The sequence below is a fragment of the Hyperolius riggenbachi genome, chromosome 5, assembly GCF_040937935.1.
Source record: "Hyperolius riggenbachi isolate aHypRig1 chromosome 5, aHypRig1.pri, whole genome shotgun sequence".
NCBI classification, from domain to species: Eukaryota; Metazoa; Chordata; class Amphibia; order Anura; family Hyperoliidae; genus Hyperolius; species Hyperolius riggenbachi.
The window spans coordinates 313,268,924-313,293,991 of record NC_090650.1 but is presented as its reverse complement, the minus strand read 5'-3'; the positions used below and the strand labels follow the sequence as shown (position 1 = coordinate 313,293,991).

Genomic DNA, 25,068 nt, shown 5'->3' with positions numbered 1-25,068 from the left:
TATCCATAGTGTTGTCAGGTGTTTCTGACATTGGGCTCTATTCACAAAACCATGTGCGGTAATGTTTTTATGGTCATAAACTTACCGCCTGCGGAAAACACCGAAAAATTTCCACATTCACTAAAAATGTTGCGCATGTTTCCCGCATGCGGGAACAATGCGTAAAATTTTTTGGGAAACATGCGTAATTACATAGTAAACATGCGGAAAAAAAGTTGCATAAAAAAACTTGTCCAAAAAAAAAAAATTAAAGTCCACCAAACACAGCACTCAAGGCTCCAGACTCCATTTAAGTCAATGGGAAGCAAAATATATCACCAAGTACTGGTAGGTGATAAAAAATCGGTAGTTAAGTCAGAAATAAGGCGCCTCTTTTTTTTGTGAATTTGGATTTTTTTAGCGGAAACTACCGACTTTTGCGGACTTTTACCGCATTTTTTACGCATGCGGGTAATTAATGCGTAAAATTTTATGCATGAGGTAAATTTCAAGATGTTGGTGAATGTCAAGATGTTTTTTTTTTCAGTTGAGAATTTACCACAAGTGCATTTCTGCATGCGGTAAATCATTGAGAATAGAGCCCATTATGTTCAGATCTGACAGGATTAGCTGCATGCTTGTTCCTGTTGAGACTCAGACACTTCTGCAGCCACATTGATCAGCAGGGCTGCCAGGCAACTGGTATTGTTCGTCAGCCTCCATATTCTTCTCACTACAGTTGTCCTTTTATGCTCCCAATATGTGTGCAAATGCAGACTTACCAGGCACATTATAATCAACTTGAGCCAGGCAAGGTGCTTGGTGAATACTATTGCTTCCATGGAGCTGTATTCAGGACCATATATCACTTATCAACTCAGTACCAAAACAGCCAAGTTGGACCAACACCAGCCCACACGGTCCATAGTGAAAAGGGGGCACAGATCTTTCCCCCTGTAGCAAAGCCCCCTTGTTCATGCCAAGGACAAGGTGTCCACCCCCCTCATGTTTAAGAAGAAAGAATAATGCATTAGCTATCATTCTAGAATCCCTGCTTTAACTGGTCGAGGCCAACACGGTACATTTCACTTCCGCTATTTCTAGATTTACTTAACAATGTTTTAATCAGAATGGATGCTTCATTTGCAGTGACATTTTGATCTGCTGTTACTGACAGTCATTCATAAGGCATCCGAGACTGGCTGAGCCCAGATGTAGCCACTCTTATGTGATGTCATTCCAAATGGCAGTCCAGCTCTGTTATTTTATGCAAGTGACATACAGTTGAAATGAATGGGCTCTAATTAAAGGCAAATTATGCTAAATGTGTGTCATGCTCTCGCATGCAGTTTATCTCGGTCATATCTCACAGCTCAGGCTGCCTCATTGCTTTGAGTCATCTCACTTACTTTCTGATATTTATAAACTCCTTTGGAATCTAGAGGCACAGGGGACCAATCCACAAACATGCCATTTTCTTAATGCTAAAGGGCCCTTTCACATGGGCAGCTGACAAGCGGTGAGGCAGGCAGCCCCTCACGGAGTGAGATCTGAGCACGGCCACAGACGCCCCGACATGTCGCGGTTCTCTGCCGCCCAGTAACACGATTGTGTGTCAACGTTTGACACGCGTGGTGTTGCAACTGCCGTAATTCGGCTGCATTTATATGCACCTAAATTGCACTGGTGAGCGGCAGATGGGAGGCTGAACTGCTCCGCAGAAGCGCAGTTCAGCTGTAAAAAAACAAAACAGCCCCTGGGGGTACTTAACTTGGGAGGGGGAAGCCATTGGATCCAAACGAAGTTTTCCCTGTCCTCTGTAGCCCTGGGGATCCAGCTCTGGCAGCCCCCAAACAGTGGGCATGTAAATATTTACCTTTCCGACTCCAGCGCAGGCACAGTAGCGGATTTCCAACGGGCTCCAGTGGAAATAGCCGAGGTCGATCAGGTCTGGGCTACTGCGCAGGCGGCTTGCACCTGCGCAGTAGAACGGACCGGATCCGGCTCAGCTATTTCCACCGGAGCCCATCGGAAAGCCATTAGTTATCGTTCTAGAATCCCTGCTTTAACTGGTCGAGGCCAACACGGTACAATTCACTTCCGCTATTTCTATATTTACTTAACAATGTTTCAATCAGAACGGACACTTCATTTGCAGGGACATTTTGATCTGCTGTTACTGACAGTCATTCATAAGGCATGGAAGCCTGGAAGGTAAATATTGTCATTCTTGTCGGCTGTATTTTTGGGGGCTACCAGGGCTGGATCCCATAGGGTGAAGAAAATGGGAAACCACAATTAGGATCCAGAGGCTTCCCCCTCCTGAGGTAAGTACCCTCCAGGGGCTGATTTTTTTGTTACAGTGTCCCTTTAAATTCGGTCTTCAGGTCCAAGGGTTTGCTGACTGATTCATGTCATCACCCGATAAAAGACGTATTTCTTTATCATGTTTACCACCAGGACTGAATTACAAACATCTGGATGGAACCTAGGCTTTTCTAGAATCAATCAGTGAGATGCTAATAATTCTGGTCTCTGTGGCATGCACATTTAGTGCCAAGTGTATGCAACTTGAAATTGGGTCATTCTTGAAGACAGTGACCCCAGCTAGTCAGGGCTTGCTTCGGTATTCCATCTACAAGGTGAAGCTACGACGTGGCATTAAAATCCAATCACAGCAGCGCGTCCGGAGTTTTCTTCCAGTGTGCCGCCTGTTCACATATCAAAAGTATGCTTTAAATCAGGCACATCAATAGTCACCATCAGTTAGGTCAGTTACTTTTCCATGTGTGTCTTACATCAGTATCATAGATTCCATGTTTGTCTGCCTGTTCATCTAGGAGGTCGAACATGTACTTGATTGCAAGAGGTAGAGTACTTCCACGGTGCACTGTACTAAACAATGTTTCAAACAAATCATCGACAAACTTCTGCAATGTTCCCTAACACCAGGGTGGTCCTGTTTCCGGGCGATGTGGCAGCCACTACTGTTAAATAGAACCTGAAGTGAGAAGCATATGGAGGCTGCCATTTATTTCTCTTTTAACAATACCATTTCCCTGGCATCCTGCTGATCTTTCTGGCATCAGTAGGATCTGAATCACACACCTGAAACAAGCATGCAGCTAATCTTGTCAGATGTTGTCAGAAACATCTGATCTGCATGCTTGCTCAGGGTCTATGGCTAAGAACCCATTCACACTTATGCTACGTACACACATGCGACAACGATCGTTCGTTAAGAACGACGAACGAACTTTTAATTGATGAAAGAACGACCTAAGTAAAGGTAGTTTTAAAATGTGTGTAACGATCTGATCGTTAGAACGAACGTTACATCACAGAAAGCAACTATTGCGCCTGCGCATAAAAATGAGAAGTTCCATGGAGAAATAGTGAAATGCGCATGTCAAGCCTAGTACGAACGATCGTTTCCAACGATGTACTACTTTTGCAAACGATCGTCGTTGGTTAAAATCCGCCGAGACAGAACTTTCTTTTGTAGCGATTTGGCTCGTTCGTCGTTTGCCTTAATAGTCGGTGGTTCGTTTTTTGTAACGATCGTCGTTGGTAAAGATCGGGGAACGATCGTTACAAACGACTATAGTCGCATGTGTGTACGCACCTTTAGGCGATTGGCGAGCATCTACTGCTACTCGATGAATCAATGGTGATCACTAGCGCTTTTGTTAATTGTATGGCAGTGAGCTCACTGCCGCGATCGCCTGCAATTTGCGACTAGCTCTAAATGTAAAACCTGCTACATGAAGCATTTTTTAGCATTTTTGAGTGATCGTGATTACAATGTATTTCAATTGTGAATCACGATTGCTCAAAAAAATGTCCAGTGAAAAATACGCTAGCGCTAATTGCTAGCATTTTGCGATTGAAAGTGTGGATGGGGCCTAAAAGCATTAGAGGCAGATGCAATAGTATTCCTATGGGGCTTTCACCCCTACCGCGGTGCAATGGATTCTCATGCAATAAGGATGCATACACACATCCAATTTTAATTGGCCAATTTTACCACTTCCATCAGGGCTGGATTTACCATAAGGCGCTGTAGGCATGTGCCTACAGGCTTCTGATGATGGAAAGGCGGCTCATTGACCGCAATGCAACTTCCACTCCCCTACGTACTCACACCACAAAAAATTAATTGATGTAGATGCACAAAAGATGTAGTTTTATCATTAAAACCACACATTAAAATTTGAAAATAATAAATATTTTGATTTAGGGCTTGTTCACACTGCAGGCGTTTTAAGCTTTTTTTCGCCCACGTGCGATTTTTAAAAACGCCCCCCGACCGCGTGGACAATGAATGTCTATGAGAAGGTTCATATCAGCACGGGTCGTGCGCTGTGCGGCTATCAAATCGGTGTATGTACCATTTTTGGGGCGATTCTGCCTCAATGGAAGGTATAGGAAAAACGCAAACGCTCACAAGCGCTTTGAGCAGCAATTGCATTCGTGTTTTTAAGAATAAATACATTGTATTTATTATTTTCCGGGTCAAAGAGTTCACTTCCTGACTTGCGTCAGGGAGTGAAAAGACGCAATTCTTCTGAAAAAGCACTTATTGAAGCGCTTTACAAAAACCGCAGCGCCCACCCGAGCGACGGGAGGAGAAAAAAAAACTCCTACAAAAACGACAAATGCGAACGCCAAAGTAAATGGAATGCAATGTGAAGGAGGCCTCAAGGCTGGAACCCACTAGTGCGCTTTTTCCATGTTTAGTGAACGCTTTAAATCGCTAGTGATTTCCCTAAATGCTCTGCCAATGTAAATAGATGTATCAAATTTCACAGTAGCGATTGCGATTAGCAAAATCCCAATTGCAGGACATGCAGCATTTTGGGAGCGTTTGAAATGCTGGCAAATCGCTCATAGCGATTTGTGCGCGATTTTAAATTACTGCAAACTCTAAAAAAATTATAATAAATTGAAAGGACCAGTCAGAATTAAAATTTCTTATCGCAAATCGCTATAACAATCACTGGCAAAAAGCTTACACTTTTTAAAATTGCTACCAAAATCAATGGAAAACACCCATGAACTCGCTTACAAAACGCTCATTAAAAATGCGGACGATTGCAATAGCGCTTTGCGATTTGTAGTGGGTTCCAGGCCTCAATTAGGGATGTTCAATGAGATGCAAATAATTCAGAGTTGAAGCAGAATTATGTAATTTTCCTATTAAAATGTATGCATCCTGAAAATGGACCAGTGGAATTCCACTTTGGTGTAGAGGTGGGCCGAACGGTTCACCGGTGAATGGTTCCAGGTGAACCTCGGGTGGTTCGCTTTCGCCAGCAAAGGCGAACTTTCCCGGAAATTCGATTCGCCCCATAATGCTCTATGAGGGTCAACTTTGACCCTCTACATCACAGTCAGCAGGCACATTGTAGCCAATGCAGCTACTCTCAGCCCTGGAGCCCCACCCCCCCTTATATAAGGCAGGCTCTGGCGGCCATTAGACTCACTCGAGTGCCTGCTGCTAGTCAGAATAGGGCGAGCTGCTGCAGACTTGTTCTCCTAGGGACAGATTAGTCAGGCTCTTGGCTTGTGAACTTGCTCCTGGCTGAATCTAATTGCTTAAATAGCACCCCTCATTCAACAGCTCTTTTCGGAGCTAATCCTGTTGTGTATTTTTTTTTTTTATATGTGTGTCAAACTGACACTTGTGTTGCTTAGACAGCATTGCTAACTCATACGGTATGTGTGCCACTGCCAGCAGCCCAGCCAGCAGCAGCACATTCAGTGACTACCTGTGTGTGTGACAGGGGGCTGCACATTGTACTACCCAGTACTGCATATACCTACTACTAGTACCTGTTGTGTTGAGTGAATTCACCTGACTGCATCTAACTACCTTTGTGTTGAGTGAACTCACCTCTCTGCATATATAACTACCTTTGTGTTGAGTGAACTCACCTCACTGCATATAATAACTACCTTTGTTCAGTGAACTCACCTCTCTGCACATAACAACCTTTATTGAGTGAACTCACCTCACTGCATATAACTACCTTTGTGTTGAGTGAACTCACCTCAGTGCATATAACTACCTTTGTGTTCAGTGAACTCACCTCAATGCATATAATAACTACCTTTGTGTTGAGTGAACTCACCTCACTGCATATAACTCCCTTTGGGCTGAGTGAACCCACCTCACTGCATATACCTAGCATCCCCCCAAGATGGACAAAATGGACAAACCAGGTAGAGGAAGAGGTAGAGGCAGAGCCAGAGGAAGGTCACCTAGCACCGGCAGGTCTGTGCGAGGTGGTGTTGCTGTTATTTCGTGCGGACTTGGCCCAAAGTACAGTGCTCAAAAGAAGGCATGTGCCATTACTTCCCAAAATTGTGAGGACGTGCTTGAGTATTTAACACAGAACACCTCATCTCCCGCAGCCACCAGCGCTACAACAAGCACCACATCCGCTGCACTTGACACTTCGCAGGAGTTATTTGGTGGTGGGGAAATCACTGATTCACAGCCACTACTGCAACAACAAGAAGAAGGCGCACTTACACCACCTCATACGTCTGAGTTAGGTGGCGATAGTATGGACGTAACGTGTGAGGAGGGGGATGATGAAGCACCTGATGTTGGTGCAGTTGTGGAGGTGTCTGAGGAAAGTGAAGCTGGGCAGGAGGATTATGACGACGATTATACGGATGTTCCCAATAGAGGAGATGACCAGGGGGACAGTTCAGAGGGGGAGCCAGAGAGGAGTAGGAGGAGAAGAGTCCATGAAAGAAGCAGAGGGAGCTCGTCCTCAGAAACAGCTGGGGGCAGTGTCCGGCACCATGTATCGCCAGCTATGGACAAGCAGCCAACATGCCCTTCAAGGTCAGCTGCTGATGCCACCGTAGTGCCATCTCCCCAGGGGGGCTCAGCGGTTTGGAAATTTTTTAACGTGTGTACCTCATCAAAGCCATCTGTGCTCTCTGCTTCCAAAGATTGAGCCGTGGAAAGGCCAACACTCACCTAGGGACAAGTGCCTTACGAAGGCACCTGGAGAAAAGGCACAAACAGCAATGGGAAGAACACCTGAGGAAAAGCAGCACCCAAAAGACAAGCCACCCTCCTTCTCCTCTTCCTCCACTTTCTCCCTTGCACCTTCACAGCCACCCTCCTCCACACCGCCTGTGCCCTTAAGTGGTTCCTGCTCCTCTGCCCACAGCAGTAGCCAGGTGTCCGTGAAGGAAGTCTTTGAGTGGAAGAAGCCCATTTCTGCCAGTCACCCTCTTGCCCGGCGTCTGACAGCTGGCGTGGCGGAACCATTAGCTCGCCAGCTATTACCATACCAGCTGGTGGAGTCAGAGGCTTTCCGTAAATTTGTGGCCATTGAGACACCGCAGTGGAAGATACCAGGCCGCACTTATTTTTCACGAAAGGCCATACCCAAACTGTACTGTGCAGTTGAGAGGCAAGTGGTGTCATCTCTTGCGAAGAGCGTTGGGTCAAGGGTCCACTTGACCACGGATGCCTGGTCTGCCAAGCACGGGCAGGACCGCTACATTACGTACACAGCCCATTGGGTCAACCTGGTGACCGATGGCAAGCAGGGAGTACGTGGCTGCGCAGCGGACCAACTTGTGACACCTCCACGGCTTGCAGGCAGGCCTCCTGCCACCTCCTCTCCTTCTCCTCCTGCTACATCCTCTTCGCTGTCATCCTCCTCCTCCTCCTTGGCTGAGTGGCAGTTCAACTCTAGCGGTGCTGCCATCTCCTCCTCTCCAGCTACACAGCCCCATCTCCCCAGACGCTACGCTGCATGCCAGGTACGACGGTGTCACGCCATTTTAGACATGTCTTGCCTCAAAGCGGAGAGTCACACTGGAACAGCTCTCCTGGCTGCTCTTAACAAAGAGGTGGAGCAATGGCTGACCCCGCACCACCTGGAGATCGGCAACGTGGTGTGCGACAACGGCAGCAATCTCATTTCCGCATTGAATTTGGGAAAGCTGACACATGTACCCTGCATGGCACATGTGCTGAATCTGGTCGTGCAAAGATTTGTGTCAAAGTACCCAGGTTTAGAGGACGTCCTGAAGCAGGCCAGGAAGTTGTGTGGGCATTTCAGGTGGTCTTACACGGCCATGGCACGCTTTGCGGACATTCAGCATAGAAACAACTTGCCGGTGAGACGCCTGATTTGTGATAGCCTGACTCACTGGAATTCCACCCTGCTCATGTTCTCTCGCCTGCTAGACCAGGAGAAAGCCGTCACCCAGTACCTGTATATTACAGTAGAAGGACACAATCTGGGAAGATGGGGACTTTGTGGCCCAACAACTGGACACTGATGCGAAATGCATGCAGGGCTATGAAGCCGTTTGAGGAGGTGACCAACCTGGTGAGTCGCGCTGAAGGCACCATCAGAGACTTGATCCCCTACGCTTACTTCCTGGAGCGTGCCGTGTGTCGAGTGGTGGATGAAGTTGTGAAGGAGCGTGAACAGGAAAAGTTACGGCAGGAGGAGTCGTGGGAGCGATTTTCATCCGAACCAGATGTTTCCTCAAGACCTGCGGCAGCACAGAGGGGGAGGAGGAGGAAGAGGAGGCGTCGTGTGGGAAAGGAGAGGAGTCAGACTCGGATGAGGATGAGGAAGGTGTTTCTGTGGAGGAGGAAGAGGCGGTGGCAGAAGAACAAGGGGGCTTCTGCTGCTCCACGTTCCCGTGGTATTGTTCGTGGCTGGGGGGAGGAAGAGGAGTTACGTGACGTCACTGAGGAAGAGCTAGAGGAGATGGAAAGTGCGTCTGGATTCAACTTTGTGCAGATGGCCTCTTTCATGTTGTCCAGCCTGTTGAGGGACCCCCGTATCAAAAAACTCAAGGGGAATGACCTGTACTGGGTGGCCACGCTACTAGACCCTCGGTACAGGCACAAAGTGGCAGACCTGTTATCAACTCAACAAGGTGGAAAGGATGCAGCACTTGCAGAACAAGCTGTCAATGAGGCTTTACAATGCTTTTAAGGGTGATGTGACAGGACAACGCAATAAAGGTACCACTGGCAGTAATCCTCCTCCTCCCAAGTCCACGCAGGCAAGGACAGGATGCTCCAGCGATCTCGGGGTGATGTCGGACATGTGGACATTCTTTATTCCAACACCTCGCCGTAGCCCTTCCGGATCCACCCTCCACCAACGCCTGGACCGGCAGGTAGCCGACTACCTGGCCTTAAGTGTGGATGTAGACACTGCGAGCAGCGACGATGAACCCTTGGTCTACTGGGTGCGCAGGCTTGACCTGTGGCCAGAGCTGTCCCAATTTACCATCCAACTTCTCTCTTGCCCTGCCGCAAGCGTCCTGTCAGAAAGGACCTTCAGTGCAGCTGGAGGCATTGTCACTGAGAAGAGAAGTCGCTCAAATCACAACAGTGTTCAGTACCTCACCTTTATCAAAATGAATGAGGTATGGATCCTGAAGGGCTACTGCACGACCGAAGACTAAGTCAGTCCCCACACACAGCATCTCTGCCTGCAGGCCGCTTGACTGCCTTCTCCGCCACCACCAACAGGGTCCAGGACTCTAGGCGGATTCCATAATTTTTAAGGCCGCTGCTAGCAGCGGCCGCTATACTAATTTTTCTGCTGCGTGTTCATGCCCGCCTAATTTTTCTGGCTGCACTGCGGGCGGCTGCAACAAAAAAAAAGGCATGTACATGTGCCCATCCCCCTTCATGATCATCACTTTGCCGCGGTGAAGGGGCTTGCGTATCACAATGAAGCAATGACCGCCGGCTATATAAGTGTCTTGGGTGGGGGTGGCACACCAAAGATAATAAGGTCGTTATTTCATTGTGGTCAGACCAAATTTAATCAGCTGTACAGTCACTGTTCTGTCATTCAGCTACATCCGCAGGGCGACCATATGGGCTGTAAAGCCACCATCACCTGCACTCTCGTCATGGTGTGCACCAGTCCAGCACGGCGGTCACTACACAAACGGCTGTTTGTAGTCACTGCATACCTTTCATTGCATCTGTGACTGCACATTGTGTTATACCTGGCAGTGAGTGCATAACATAACTTGCACTTGAATGGATGGCAGACTTGCCCTCCATAACTGATTCCCGTTAAAGGATTCAAAGTTGATTCATTACAATTAGGGCCTCAAAAGTCCTCCTGAGTCCTGTATTGTTATTTTTGGTCACTACCTCAGGGCGGGCATGCCTTCCTGCTGCCCTCCTTGCCTGGATGTGTGGTGGTAGCCGTTTCTTAGGCTCCAACTCCGGAACGCAATAGAAACTGGATTCCCCGACCATTACCCGTGGTCAGTCACCATGGTACTGAGACTATAATACCATCTACAGTTTCACACTATTGAAAAAAATGGCAAACTTGCCCTCCATAAAACATTCTTGGCAAATGCTTTCGACTTTGGTTTGTCTTTCACTGGGTCAAGGGTCCATCTGACCACAGATGCCTGGTCTGCAAAGCACGGTCAGGGTAGGTACAGCATGGGTCTCAGCAGGCTCCCACTTCGGACCGGAATCGAACCTTGATTCCCCCGCCATTACCCGTGGTGACAATGGCAGACTTGCCCTCCATAACTGATTCCCGTTAAAGGATTTAAAGTTGATTCATTACAATTAGGGCCTCAAAAGTCCTTCTGAGTCCTGTATTGTTATTTTTGGTCACTACCTCGGGGCGGGCATGCCTTCCTGGGGTCACAAATGGCAGACTACACCGCCTCCATATGATTCTCGTGAAAGGAATGTGGTGTCATCTTTTCCCGCCATAACTGGTTCTCGTTAAAGGATTTAAAGTACATTCATTTCAAATACAGCAAACCCTCGATAGTCCTCCTGTATTGTTATTTTTGGTCACTACCTCGGGGCGGGCATGGCTTCCTGCTGCCCTCCTTTATGTGTAGTGGTAGCCGTTTCTCAGGCTCCACACCGGATTCAAGCCCTCCTTCCCCGGCCATTACCCGGGGTCACAATGGCAGACTTGCCCGCCTCCAAATGATTCTCATTGTAGCGGTACTGAACAAGTACACAGCAAGTAGAAAATGTAATTTAAAAAAACAAAACGTAAGCTTTTAACAATACATGGAAAGTTGATAAGGCAGTCACACATTACCCGACATCACTGAGTGAGGAAGAGCAATCTCGCCATGTTGCGCAGTAGTCCAGCACGGCCGTCACTACACAAACAGCTGGTTGCGGTGCGTAACACAGTGAGTTTGGTGTGTCAGTGTGAAGCAGTACACTAATTACACTACCTGATTGATGTATACACATGCAAGATGTTTTAAAGCATGTTAGGCCTGCAATTTAGCATTAAATGGGATTTCTGCCCATAAAATGCTGCAAATCCAGATTTTTCCCCGGGACTTTTGCCGTCTATCCCACTACGCTATGCCCCCCTCCAGGTGTTAGACCCCTTGAAACATCTTTCCCATCACTTCTATGGTCAGCATAAGTGTGTCTAGTTTTCCAAGTTCGCCTCCCCATTGAAGTCTATTGCGGTTCGCGAAAGTTCGCGCAAACCGAACCTTCCGCGGAATTCCGTGGAACCTTCCGCACCAAAAATCGGAGGTTCGGTCCATCTCTACTTTGGTGTGATTCACAGCCCGTTTCCATTTGAGCCGCACGCACCTGCAAGACGCGCGGCAGCACTTCCGGGTCTGCGGGGACGCAGACGAATCCCATCAGCCGTGCCATGCACGGCTATGGGATTTGCAGCCTCCCGCACCATTTCAGATGGAGATGCCAGCCGAATCGGTAGCCACGTGTCCGCAAAGCGTGCCATGGCCGTGTAAGACCACCTGAAATGCCCACACAACTTCCTGGCCTGCTTCAGGACGTCCTCTAAACCTGGGTACTTTGACACAAATCTTTGCACGACCAGATTCAGCACATGTGCCATGCAGGGTACATGTGTCAGCTTTCCCACCTAACGCAACGCATGGTGGTGGTGGCAGAGGAGGTTAGGAAAGAGCCGCGTTAAGCGGCTCTTTGATGCGTCCGTGATGCGTACTATAGTACGAATGCGCTGGTGGAAACCACGTGAGCGGAACACTCGGCATCACGTGGTCCCGCCAGTGACGTCAGCACAGTGCAGTGAATATTAATTAGCCATGTGGCTAATCACTGCGCCTGTGCAAGCAGGCTAACGCGTCAAAGCCGCTCTAACGCTATAGCATGCTGCACTCTAAGATTGACGTGCAGCGGTACAATGTAACGCAACGTGGGCAGGGCACTGTGAACAGCCCATTGCAGTTACATTGCTGTGCGTTGGGGAGCGTTACAGGCTGCACTAACGTGCGCCTGTAACGTCTTACTGTGAAAGCAGCCTTAAAGAAAAACATTTTTTGTTACAGCTGATAAAAATCCAACAAAAAAATCTCCAGTGTGTGTACTTCCTGCTTTCATGGAAGCAGACATAGGGTTAACATCCTGGCACAGCTGAGAGCTCAAATTACAGTTGTGATTATTCACAGATGAGGGGGAATTAGACAGGCTAAATTATATACATACAGAGTGAATTTCTATATGTCTTCCTTCTGTCCTGCGCAAGAGGTGAGGTCCCACTTATATGGCCTCTTTCACAGTGCAAAGTTAAAGTCGCACGTTACAAAAAATAACGCAGACTAACGCACAGCAATACAAAGTCTGTGTGACATTCACAGTGCACACTTTACGTGGTCTTGTGGCTGCTCCTCAAAATGGACTATCGTTTTTGCCTACGTTTTATTTTCCACGTCGCATCGGTTTTGCCTTGTGAACTGACGTTGTGGGATGTTGTGGGACTGTCATTGCTCGTCTGTTTTTGCCCTATGGACTATGTTCCTATAATAGATGGACTTACATACTCTTTTTGAAGTCTGGATTCTTGTTTCTAATGTCACATAATGTAATGGTTTTACGGGGCAGCATGGTGGCGTAGTGGTTAGCTCTCTCGCCTTGCAGCGCTGGGTCCCTGGTTCGAGTCCCAGCCAGGGCACTATCTGCAAAGAGTTTGTATGTTATTTCTGTGTCTGCGTGGGTTTCCTCCGGGCACTCCGGTTTCCTCCCACATTCCAAAAACATACGGATAAGTTAATTGGCTCCCCCTAAAATTGGCCCTAGACTACAGTACTTACACTACATAATATAGACATATGACAATGGTAGGGATTAGCTTGTGAGCTCCTTTGAGAGACAGTTAGTGACAAGATAAATATATATACATTGTACATCGCTGCGTAATATGTTGGCGCTATATAAATACTAAATAATAATACTGTATGACATTGTAAGTGCTTATTTTTGTATAGAGATTGCTTATAGGCATATAATGTTACTAATAAATATAAATGATTTGGGACTTATGTCTGTATATCTATGGATGCTTGAATAATTATGTATTGGTTACCAACTTTGTATATTTCAGGCCCTTTGCACTGTTCCGGCTTCTAATAGTTAGCTGGAACGAGTGTTGCTAATTGTCCCATCTTGCTTGCCTTATACTTACGTTGCATGCGCTCCAGTGTGGTTTACTTCCTCCTCGCTCTCCCCTTCACCGCATTGGACGGCATATTAGGGGCGGATCACGTGATGCGTGTCTGGCGCCCACGTGACCGCGCTGCTGGCACTATATCCGGCGTTTCTGCCGGTAACACGCAGGAACCCCCACTCTTGATAAAGCGGTGTGACTGCCACGATACTGGTAGAGAAGTCTACCAGGGGCCTCCCTTTTCTCTGGACACCTCCATGGTCTCATTCTCATTCGGGTCACGTAAGCCTCTTCCCTTTGTTTGCCACCCCTCTTGTCAGGACGTTCTCAGCATCAAATCACATTATTATTCAGCATCCATGGGCTATTTGGGCTGATCTTTTTTGATATTTATTTGCACGTTATGCACTTTTCTCCACAGGTTGTTCACTTTATATTTATATATATATATGCATTGTGTGTTTTGATCATGTTATTTATTGATGCTCTGCTCACTCTCTTGTGCACTTTAGTTATCATGGCTTTCTGAACCCGGGTTCAATCTCTGTGGTAGCTCTCACAGGCCTGGTGCACACCAAAACCCACTAGCAGACCCGCAAAATGCTAGCAGATTTTGAAACGCTTTTTCTTATTTTTCTGTAGCGTTTCACCTAGCATTTTGCGGTTTTGTGAAGCGTTTTTGGTGTAGTAGATTTCAGATATTGTTACAGTAAAGCTGTTACTGAACAGCTTCTGTAACAAAAACGCCTGCAAAACCGCTCTGAACTGCCGTTTTTCAGAGCGGTTTGCGGTTTTCCTATACTTTGGAGGCAGAAAAAATGCCTCAACCCGGGAGTATGCGTTTCAGTAAAACGCCTCCCACTCTGGTGTGAACCACCCCATTGAGATACATTAACCAAGCGTATCCGCAGCCGCAAGCGGCTGCAAAAACGCTAAAAAAAACGGTGTGCACCAGCCCATATTGAGCTACCCTGGTGATATATATAATTGCTATTATGGACAGCACGGTGGCGTAGTGGTTAGCGCTCTCGCCTTGCAGTGCTGGGTCCCTGGTTCGAATCCCAGCCAGGGCACTATCTGCAAAGAGTTTGTATGTTCTCTCCGTGTCTGTGTGGGTTTCCTCCGGGCACTCTGGTTTCCTCCCACATTCCTTAAACATACGGATAAGTTAATTGGCTCCCCGTAAAATTGGCCCTAGACTACAGTACTTACACTGCATAATATAGACATATGGCAATGGTAGGGATTAGATTGTGAGCTCCTTTGAGGGACAGTTAATGACAAGACAATATATATATATATATACACTGTACAGCGCTGCGTAATATGTCAGAGCTATATAAATAATAATAATATTATAGCCATTTATTGTGATTATCTTTACTTATGGAAATGTACCAATGAGATGAGGTGTTCTTTTGGTTTTTAGATGTTTTTAATTGCTTTATGGTGCTATGTGATGATTATGTCTAAATAAAATGGTTATACTTTTTTGGCATTTATGTGTGGTGCTATATGTAGTCATAATTTTTTATTTTTACTGTTACATAGTGACTAAGCACACACTTATTCTTCACAGTGCTGCTGGAACACTTTTTGTTGTTGTGTGTAACGTGTAGCAATATTTAGAAAGTGCTGCATGCTGTGCGTTTAGCAATACATTTGCTGCTTTGTGTGTTGCACATGCTCAGTAATGTTTTGTTTTCTTAAAAAAAAATGTAACGCATGCGCCGTTTTTGTTCCAACAGTATGCGACAAAAAGGGCGCACCAAGAGACACATAACGCAGTGCAAAATAACGTCCAATTTCATAACCTACATGTGCTGCGTTAGGGGCACGTTGTGCGACTTTAACGTCGCATCAAACTCCCACTGTGAAAGAGTCGTCCCACTGTGAAAGAGGCCTAAATGTGATAGGCTTTCCTGGGTCGTCTCTGTGTAATGGGTGGCAAGCATATGGGCTGCCCTACAGTGGTCAAAAAAGCTTTTTTTTCGTACAGATTACTGACTGTTTTATCACCTATTTTATCACCTGTTTAACCGCACTTTTACCAAACATTTATCACACTTGGTAAATTTTTAGTGAATACTCAAAATAAATCGGTAATTATTACTGGAGGTAATTTTTCACCTAAACAATGAGTTACCGCACATGGTTTTGTGAATAGAGTCCTATTTGGCCAATCACAACACTTAATGCTGTAGAGGATGCTGTGATTCAAGAACTGTTCCCTATGAAATTACTTGCTTAGGGCTGGGGCACACCGAGCGGCTTTTTGAGTGTTTTTGCAGCTGCTTGCGGCTGCGGATACGCTAGAGTAATGTATTTCAATGGGGGTGTGCACGCCAGAGTGGGAGGCCTTTTGCTGAAACGCATTCTCCCGGGGTGAGGCATTTTTTGGATTGCGGAGGCGTTTCTGCCTCAATGTTAAGTATAGGAAAAACGCAAACCGCTCTTAAAAATGGCAGATCAGAGCGGGTTTCCAGGCGGTTTTGTTACAGAAGCTGTTCAGTAACAGCTTTACTGTAACAATATATAAAATATGTTACACTGAAATCCGCAGCAGCAATCCGCAAAACGCTAGCAAAAAGCCTCATAAAAATAAAAAAAAGCATTTAAAAATCTGCTAGCATTTTGTGGATCTGTTAGCGGGTTTTGGTGTGCACCGGGCCTTACTTAGTTTCTGGGTCAACCAAAACTAGACTTGCGCCTCTCATACCTGCATTAAGGCTGCTTTCACAGTGGGACATTACAGGCGCACGTTAGCCTGTAACGCAGCCCACCGCACAGCAATGAAAAGTCAATGTGCTGTTTCACAGTGCCCACGTTGCGTTATATGCGGCTAAGCCGCGTTAGACTATTTGCAAATGCTCAGTGATGTTGGAGGAGGAGGTCTCCCCTCCTCCTCCGCGGCCAGCCACATGGCTAATTAATATTCACTGCACTCAGTGACGTGCAGTGTTTACTTCCTGGAGCGGCCGTTCCGTGTGGCGATTGGCCGGCGGGACCACATGATGAGGATAATGTGGTCTCCGCATCACATTGTATAAAAAAGCGCACCAAGAGCTGCATAACGCAGCTCTAGGTAGCGTCCTCGTCCAGCACCACCAGGCGTTGCGTTAGGGGCATGTTATGCGACCTATAATGTCCCTTAAAACGCAACGTCCTAGTGGGAAAGAAGCCTAAAGAGAACCTGAACTAAAAATAAAAAATCTAAATAACCAGACACAGGTCATACTTACCTCCTCTGTAGTCTACTCCTCAATCTCTTTCTCCTCTCCTGCGTCCTGTTTGTCCACCGTGATCAATGGAATTCTCCGTCCTCCATTTTAAAAATGGCCATTACCCCAAACCGCTTCTTGGTTAGCACACTGTTAAACTGTAATATCACCCACTTGAGCCATAAGGAAACATGGACATTACTTTGCACATTCAGTTGTAACTGATAGCTGCCGATATAGAACTGACAGCAACTGGTATATTTCAGTTCTGAAAAAAATTGTCGGAACTGGAAGGGATCACTGTAAGAAGAAAATTATGAGCTTCTGAGAGGAACTGATGGTGAGGTTAGTATGTAATATTCATTTGCAGCTACATCATGTGTTTATTTTAAATAATTTTACTCACTTCAGGTTCCCTTTAAGGCCTCCTTTCCACGGACCGCTGATAGGCAGTGAAATGCCTCTCAAACTTTCTCAACTGCTCACTGCTGCCTGGTAACTGCTTGCTGAGCACACAGTTCAACAGTTTGTGGAATGGAGGCCATAGCCTCTTTTCTATGGATAGTTGATAGGCAGTAAAATGTCTCTCAAACTCTCCCAACTGCTCACTGCTGCCTGGTAACTGCTTGCTGAGTACACAGTTTAAGGCCTCTTTTCCATGGACAGTTGAACTGTGTGCTCAGCAAGCAGTTACCAGGCAGCAGCAAGCAACTGTGAGAGTTTGAGAGGCATTTCACTGCTTATCAGCAGTCCATGGAAAAGAGGCTTAACTGTACGTGAAACGAGGCCTTAAAGCGGACCCAAACCAAACATTTTTTTAATTCAAAATATTTAGTTGCACCACTCTGACACACACAAAGATAAATAAACACTCCTTCAAGCCTATGCGCATTTCAGTGCATGCTTTTCACCTTTCTCTTTTCATAACTAGGGTTATACAGGTGGCAGCAATTAGCGAGTACATTTGAAATCGGCGCCGGTAGACTTGGGCGCAGGATACAGCGGTATATGGCTGATCCTGCTGCTGCACAAGTCCGGGCCGATTTAATTACTATTCCCCCTCCAGGCCGTCATGGATAGTGGGGGAATAAAATAATTCGGCTTCCAGCGATTGCTGGAGGCCGAATTATTATGTTTTTAAGCAACCTTGGCTCCGTCGTCTGACAGAGCCGACGTTACTCACCGAGCGCTTCAATAGAAATGATTCCTATTGAAGTCTATGGAGGCGCCGGCTGCGCCCAAATCTAGCAGCGCTGAAAAGCACTGCTCCGGCAATTAGCAATTCCTCCTTTGCTGGACACCATCTACTTCACCAGTTTGCCAGATTCTGTCCCTGTTCCTCTAATAAATGTAAAATATTTTATATTTGTCATCATGCAGCTGAAAAAAGGCTGCTATTTATTATTATAATTTAGAAAATAGATTTTACTTCAGAAATCTTGTATTTTTAGTTTGGGTCCACTTTAAAAAGTATGAAAAACAAAACAAAACGTGATTTGATGAAAATCAGTAAATTGCAAATCAGGCAGTTCTAGTTTCAGGGTGGGAACACACTAGGCAGAATCGCATATGCCTTTTCCATAGCACATAGTGGAAAACGCAAATGCGATTCTGCCTAGTGTGTTCCTACCCTCAGGGCTGGAACCCACTAGAGCGATTTTTTGAGCATTTAGGGAGCACTTTAAATCGCTAGCGCTTTCCCTAAACGCTCTGCCAATGTAGATGCAACAAATTCCAAAGTAGCGATTGCGATTAGCAAAATCGCAGTCGCAGGACATGCAGCATTTTGGGAGCGTTTGCGCTTCAATGTGATGTATTGAAGCGCTGGAAAATCACTCATGAATCGCTACACATAACGATTTGAGTGCGATTGCAAGCTGTAATAAAATTCTGATACATTAAAAAGACCAATCAGAATTAAAATCGCTAATCGCTACACAATCGCTGGCAAAAAGCTTACACTTTTTAAAATCTCTCCCAAAAGCGCCGGAAACCGCTCATGAAATTGCTAACAAAACTCTGAATAAAAACTCTAGCGATTGCGATAGCGTTTTGTGATTTGTAGTGGGTTCCAGGCCTCATACAGGTTTATGCAAATGAATGCATACAAAACCGACCAACCGCATCCTAGCAAGATGTCATTAGATTTGGTCCATTTTCAAGCTGTATAAATACTGTATGCGTATATAATTTGCATAATCCTATATGAATAGGGAATCATATGTATCTTATTGACCACCCCTTGTTACTGCTCAGGCCTACAAGCTTCCCTTTGCGGAGCAGTGCTTTTCAGCGCTGCTAGATTTGGGCGCAGTCGGCGCCTCCAAAGGCTACAATAGGAATCACTCCTATTGCAGCGCTCAGTGAGTAACGTCGGGTCCGTCAGAAGACGGAGCCGAGGTTGCTTAAAAAACACAATAGTTCGGCCTCCAGCAATCGCTGGAAGCCGAATTATTTCATTCCCCCACTATCCATGTCGGCCTGGAGGGGGAATAGTAATTAAAACAGCCCGGACTTGTGCAGAAACAGGATCAGCCATATACCGCTGAATCCTGCACCCAAGTCTACCGGCGCCGATTTCAAATGTACTCTCCCTTTGGCCTCCTTTCCACAAACTGTTGAGCTGTGTGCTCAGCAAGAAGTTACCAGGCAGAAGTAAGCAGTTATCATGCAGCAACAAGCATATACCAGGCAGCAGTGAGCAGTTGAGAGAGTTTGAGAGGCATTTCACTGCCTATAAACAGTTCGTGGAAAGGAGGCCTTTAGGTTAGGAGACACACCCAAGTCAGAGGTCATCTTCTCAGCTGAATGAAAGACACTCAGTATTCAGTGAAGAAAAAAAAGTTCAGAATAGTTCTGTACTGAAAGTCGCTACCATTATGAAGTCTGTCAGTTGTGCTATAGTAGACACTGATGTAAATGCCAACATTGCTATAAAGGACTTCCATGAAACATCTGAGGAGTGCTTGGGTAAATACTTAAGAGAAAATGCATTTCTGAATATATGAACAGTATTATATAATAGACAACTCTCCTCCTTTAGAAATATTGGAACACTCACTGCTGCCTGCAAAGTTCATTTGAGGATTCTATACTTCCTGTTGCTGTACATGAGCTGTATGTCTGGAAGTGACTGATGATAAGAGGCCTCTCTGGCCCACAAGCTAACATTTGTGTTTGAAGTTCAAAGAAATGCTGGCTATTGAAGTCTTTGGCAAAGTGCGCCTAGAACACACAATCCCCTTCTGAATTTTAGCTTTAACACTTGCCATTTCATTATAACTGACTGGCCTAGCGACAGAATTGTAGCAGGCTATAGGAGAGACACACACACATATTACACTTATAAGCCAGCTTCTTTATAGTACCAATAATGCTGACTTTAACGTCCCACTGTGAAAGAGGCCTTAAGGTAGCCACACACTATACAATTAAAAGATCCAATTTTACACCAATTCAATAATTTTAAGCAGTTATCCCGAAAAATGGAGAGCCTTTCTTTGTTTTTTATCAATAAATCCAATTAAATTTCTTTGCCTTTTTTATTTTTTTTTTGGGAGATCGAACATGTTGGAAATTTCAGATCAACATTATCAAGAATTGTATGGTGTGTGATGGATTGTCAATAACTTGATGCACAGTTCTAATCAGTTTTTTTTTCTGAGCTTTCAATTATTTTATTCATGATTGGGAGAAAATTGAACATAGGCATGTGGTACATTGGTCAGATTTTTGAATTGCTCAGAAAAATTGATTGCTATTCTTGAATTGAACAGATATGTAAAAAAATTGGATAGTGTGTGGCCACCTTATGCTGGATACACACCATGCGTTTCCGCGTTCGATGCGTCCGTCGATACGCGTCGATTCGATTATTTCCGACATGTCCGATTCAAGCTTCGATGCATCGTTAGGTCGATTTGCCATACTTTACATGGCAATCGACCTTAAAATCATTGAAATTCGTTTGGAAATGCTCGACGCGGAAACTCATGGTGTGTATCCAGCATTAAAAGGACTCCGAGCTCTAATTAAAATCAAAATCTGAACTTACCTGGGGCTTTCTCCAGCCCACCATAGGTCGGGAGGTCCCTCGACGTCCATCTGGCTCTTCTCCCAGGGCCTGGTCAGAAATGGCTCCCGGTGACACTAGGCCCGAGTGTCGGGCTCCCCTTCCTGAAAGGTGACGACAGTCGTCACCGGCGTGACAGTACGGCGCATGCGCAGTTTAATTGCGCATGCGCCGTACTGTCACGCCGGCCACCATGATGACGTGAGGCGGCCAGCGTGGTGACGACTGACGTCACTTTTCAGGAAGAGGAGCCCGACACTGGGGCCCAGTGTCGCTGGGAGCCACTGGGGAGCCATTTCTGACCAGGCCCTGGGAGAAGAGCCAGATGGACGTCGAGGGACCTCCCGACCTACGGTGGGCTGGAGAAAGCCATAGGTAAGTTCAGATTTTGATTTTAATTAGAGCTCGGGGTCCCTTTAAGGTTAGGTTCACAGTGGGACGTTATTGTCCTGTGTTATAAGGCTATGCATCGTTATTAAGGCTATGCATTGTTCACAGTGCGACGTTAGCTCCTTGTTGTAAATGTTGCGTTATGGTAACGCACTGCTGCAGTATGTTACTATAAACCAAGCTTTCTCAACCAGGGTTCCCTGGAACACCAGGGTTCCTTGATTACTCTGCAGGGATTCCTTGGCATTTTATTATTTATTTAAATTGGGGGTCAGAATTATAATGATCACATTAATAAAAAGCACAAGAATAAAGAGACAGTATAATGAGTTGCAGTGTAATAAGGGGTAGTGAAATAAACAGCTACACCTACTTTTAAAGACCATACCTCCAGTAAAAAAATGCAGGGGTTCCCTTGGATCCAAAAATTATTTGCAGGGTTCCTCCAGGGTAAAAAGGTTGAGAAAGGCTGTTTTGAACCCATATGTTAACAGATACAGGGAAGCATATTTTTCATTGCCTGTATGCAGATGAGAAATTAAAAAAACAAATCAGGCATCAGCACACTATCAGAAATCGCCAGTTCAGTGGGTACGGATAACAATTCAAACATAAATCAATCTTTACTGAACAAACACACAAATGTTTAACACCACATATTGTGAGTTCGTATGATCTATGTGGGAAAAAACTGAATAAATACTTATTTTCCAGAGAGAGGGGGCCACCCATATATTTGGTGCATACATTGGCTTTTAAGTTTAGTTTCACACTGGGGCATTACGTTGGACATCCTGTTAGGCTGTGCCCACACTCTGCAATGATTGCACAACTGTTGCATTCACATTGTTGCATAGACTCTGCTGTGCAATGCATTCTGACATAATGGCCTCTATTCATAAAGCATTCCTGCATGCGGTAATGCTCAAAACAGCTGACTTCACCGACCATTTAGCAAAGTGTCAATTCATAAAAGCTGTTTCCGTATGAAAAGCTACAATTCCTGAGCAGTGCGGGAAATTACCGCCTTATGCAGTGATTATCTCAACACATGTCACTACATGTCAATTCATAAAGATTAGAGCAAGCGGAATTGGGCCGGAGAATACCGGAAAAGGAGATAAGCATGCAGATAATAGCAAAGCTAATGGGGACAGACCTCCCAGGCAGCAGCAGTGAGACCGGAAGAAAAAGGGTTTTCCGGTATACCCAGGCTGTGTTTTTCAACCCCTTGGGTACCTGTTTTCAGATAAATTTCACATCAGAAAGCCTGCATGTGTAACATTTCTTGAAGTTCTTCTAAGCTGTGGCAATTAAATAGATTGCTTAGAAAGACTAATAGGGCTGGAACCCACTAGAGCGATTTTTTTTGAGCGTTTAGGGGGCGCTTTGAATCGCTAGCGCTTTCCCTAAACGCTCTGCCAATGTAAAGAAATGTAACAAATTCCACAGTAGCGATTGCGATTAGCAAAATCGCAATCACAGGACATGCAGCATTTTGGGAGCGTTTGCGCTTCAATGTAATGTACTGAAGCACTGGCAAATCGCTCATGAATCGCTACACATAGCGATTTGAGTGCGATTGCAAACTGTTAATAAAATTGATACATTGAAAGGACCAATTAGAATTAAAATCATTAATCGCAAATCGCTGGCAAAAAGCTTACACTTTTTTTAAAATCGATCCTAAAAGCGCGGGAAAACGCTCATGAAACCGCTTGCAAATCACTTATTAAGAACACTAGCGATTGTGCTAGCAGTTTGCGATTTGTAAGTGGGTTCCAGGCCTCAGACAGATTCAGAAAAGATTCAGGGCAAGGAAAGGCAGTTTAAAAAAAAATCTAAAGGGAAGTTGGGGTTGCCTCCTTTTATAGTAACTCTGTCTGTACAGAGAAAATGTATCAACTCCACCAGCACTGCTAGTTTAGTGCGGGAATTCCCCGACCTTTTATCGCAAGCAGGGGCGCCTAGAGGCACAGGCAGTACAAGCAGTCGCCTGAGGCAGCATGGCTATCATAAGGCGCCATCTACAGCTACAATTACTGAGGACAGCCACGCTTTCAGGCTCCAGGCTCCTGTTACCACTCTGCGTGCAAGCCCCGCCCCCCGGCTAATAGAAAAAGCAAGCATGCTCTGTCCCACCTCCAGCCCTTCCGAAGCAGACACAGTATATACAATGTACTGTTCGTTGCTCTGTAACTAGGCCCCCCCCCCCCCCCCCCCCGCAGGAGGTTCAAGACAGGTCATCACACCAGCGTGGGGCACAGACACATGTGCACACTAGTCAGCCTGCCTCGCCTCCAGACTCTGTTAGCACCGCCCCTCGCAGGCACTTCTCATGAGTTCTCTGCTCTCCTCTGCCAATTCTCTCACTAGCAGCAACCTTATTCAATGTCTAAAGTAAACCTGAGGGGAAAGGGGAGTTAAAAGATATATTTTACCTGCAGGGTGTATAGGCTATCCTTACATTTTCAGGCTCTGTACTGTGTCCGTTTCCCTCCCTCTTGCTGCAACTTCCGCTCTGGACGTCCAGGCCACAGTCCATCAATGCAGCGGCACAGCCTCTCTGTACGCACTCTCACACGGCTGCATGTAGCAGTCATCTTCCTGTGCAAATGCAGTTCCTATTATGCTCTCGCCCATAGCTGCTGTGCACAGCCATTCGGGAGTGTGTACAGAGAGGGTGAATGGAGTGGACTGCGCAGGTTCCAGGCTCTGACTGGTACCAGGCAGAGCTACAAATGGATGCTATGTGGGAAGGGGGGCCGCAAACAGTAAAGACCTTGGAGGTGTCAGGAGAGCCTAAACGTCATCTAGGTAAGTATATTGTCTTTTACACTTTTTACCCTCAAGTAAACATTAAAGCACAGCTGAAGATGATGTATTCACCACCTGCACTTAGTGTGACATAAGGTTGTTCTTTGCTGCCAACTAGGTAACCACACTCTACTGTTAGTAAACTAGCGGAGGTGTGTGCTGATCCCTGCTGCCTCCTATATGTACAGTATAAGCTGTTATTCTGTGCCTGTGCAGATAGTGAAGTGAAGATCTCTGCTACCTCCAGTGTGTACAGTATAAGCTGTTACTCTGTGTCTGAACTGATAGTAAACTAGCTCCAGGGTGTGCTGATCTCTGCTGTCTCCAATATGTACAGTATAAGCGGTTACTCTGTGCCTGCACTGATAGTAAACTAGCTGCAGTGTGTGCTGATCTCTGCTACCTTCAGTATGTACAGTATAAGCTGTTACTCTGTGCCTGTACTGATAATAAACTAGCTGCAGTGTGTGCTGATCCCTGCTACCCCAGTATGTACAGTATAAGCTGTTACTCTGTGCCTGTACTGATAGTAAACTAGCTGAAGCGTGTGCTGATCTCTGATACCCTCAGTAAGTACAGTATAAGCTGCTAATGTACCTATACTGATAGTAAACTAGCTGCAACATGTGCTGATGTCTGCTACCTTCAGTATGTACAGTATTAGTTGTTACTCTGTGCCTGTACTGATAGTAAACTAGCTGCAGCGTGTGCTGATCTCTGCTACCTCCAGTATGTACAGTATAAGCTGTTACTCTGTGCCTGTACTGATAGTAAACTAGCTGCAGTGTGTGCTGATCTCTGCTGCCTCCAGTATGTAAACTATAAGCTGGTACTCTGTGCCTGTACTGATAGTAAACTAGCTGCAGTGTGTGCTGATCTCTGCTACCCCCAGTATGTACAGTATAAGTTGTTACTCTGTGCCTGTACTGATAGTAAACTAGCTGCAGTGTGTGCCGTTCATTTCTATCCTCAGTATGTACCATATAATCAGTCACTCTCTGCTTTTTAGTAAACCATTGGCACTGTGTGATGAATTGATCCAGTACTAGCTCCAGTATGTACAGTATTAGCTGTAAAGCCTGGTACACACACACAATTTGTATTCACCAATGTAACCACTTTCATGTAG

The 25,068-nt window shown here is 45.8% G+C and overlaps 1 long non-coding RNA gene across 7 annotated transcripts in view; it reads right to left on the bottom strand.

Annotated features, from left to right (window-relative positions):
• The window catches only part of LOC137518842 (uncharacterized), a 245,463-nt gene that overhangs the window by 127,764 nt on the left and 92,631 nt on the right, over window positions 1–25,068 (bottom strand). For 4 of the 7 annotated variants that reach the window (XR_011020904.1, XR_011020908.1, XR_011020909.1 and 1 more), the window contains one exon: window positions 21,496–21,642. This is a non-coding gene — a long non-coding RNA (uncharacterized lncRNA). The remainder of the gene's footprint in view (window positions 1–21,495; window positions 21,643–25,068) is intronic. The other 3 variants (XR_011020905.1, XR_011020907.1, XR_011020906.1) reach the window with 1 other exon arrangement.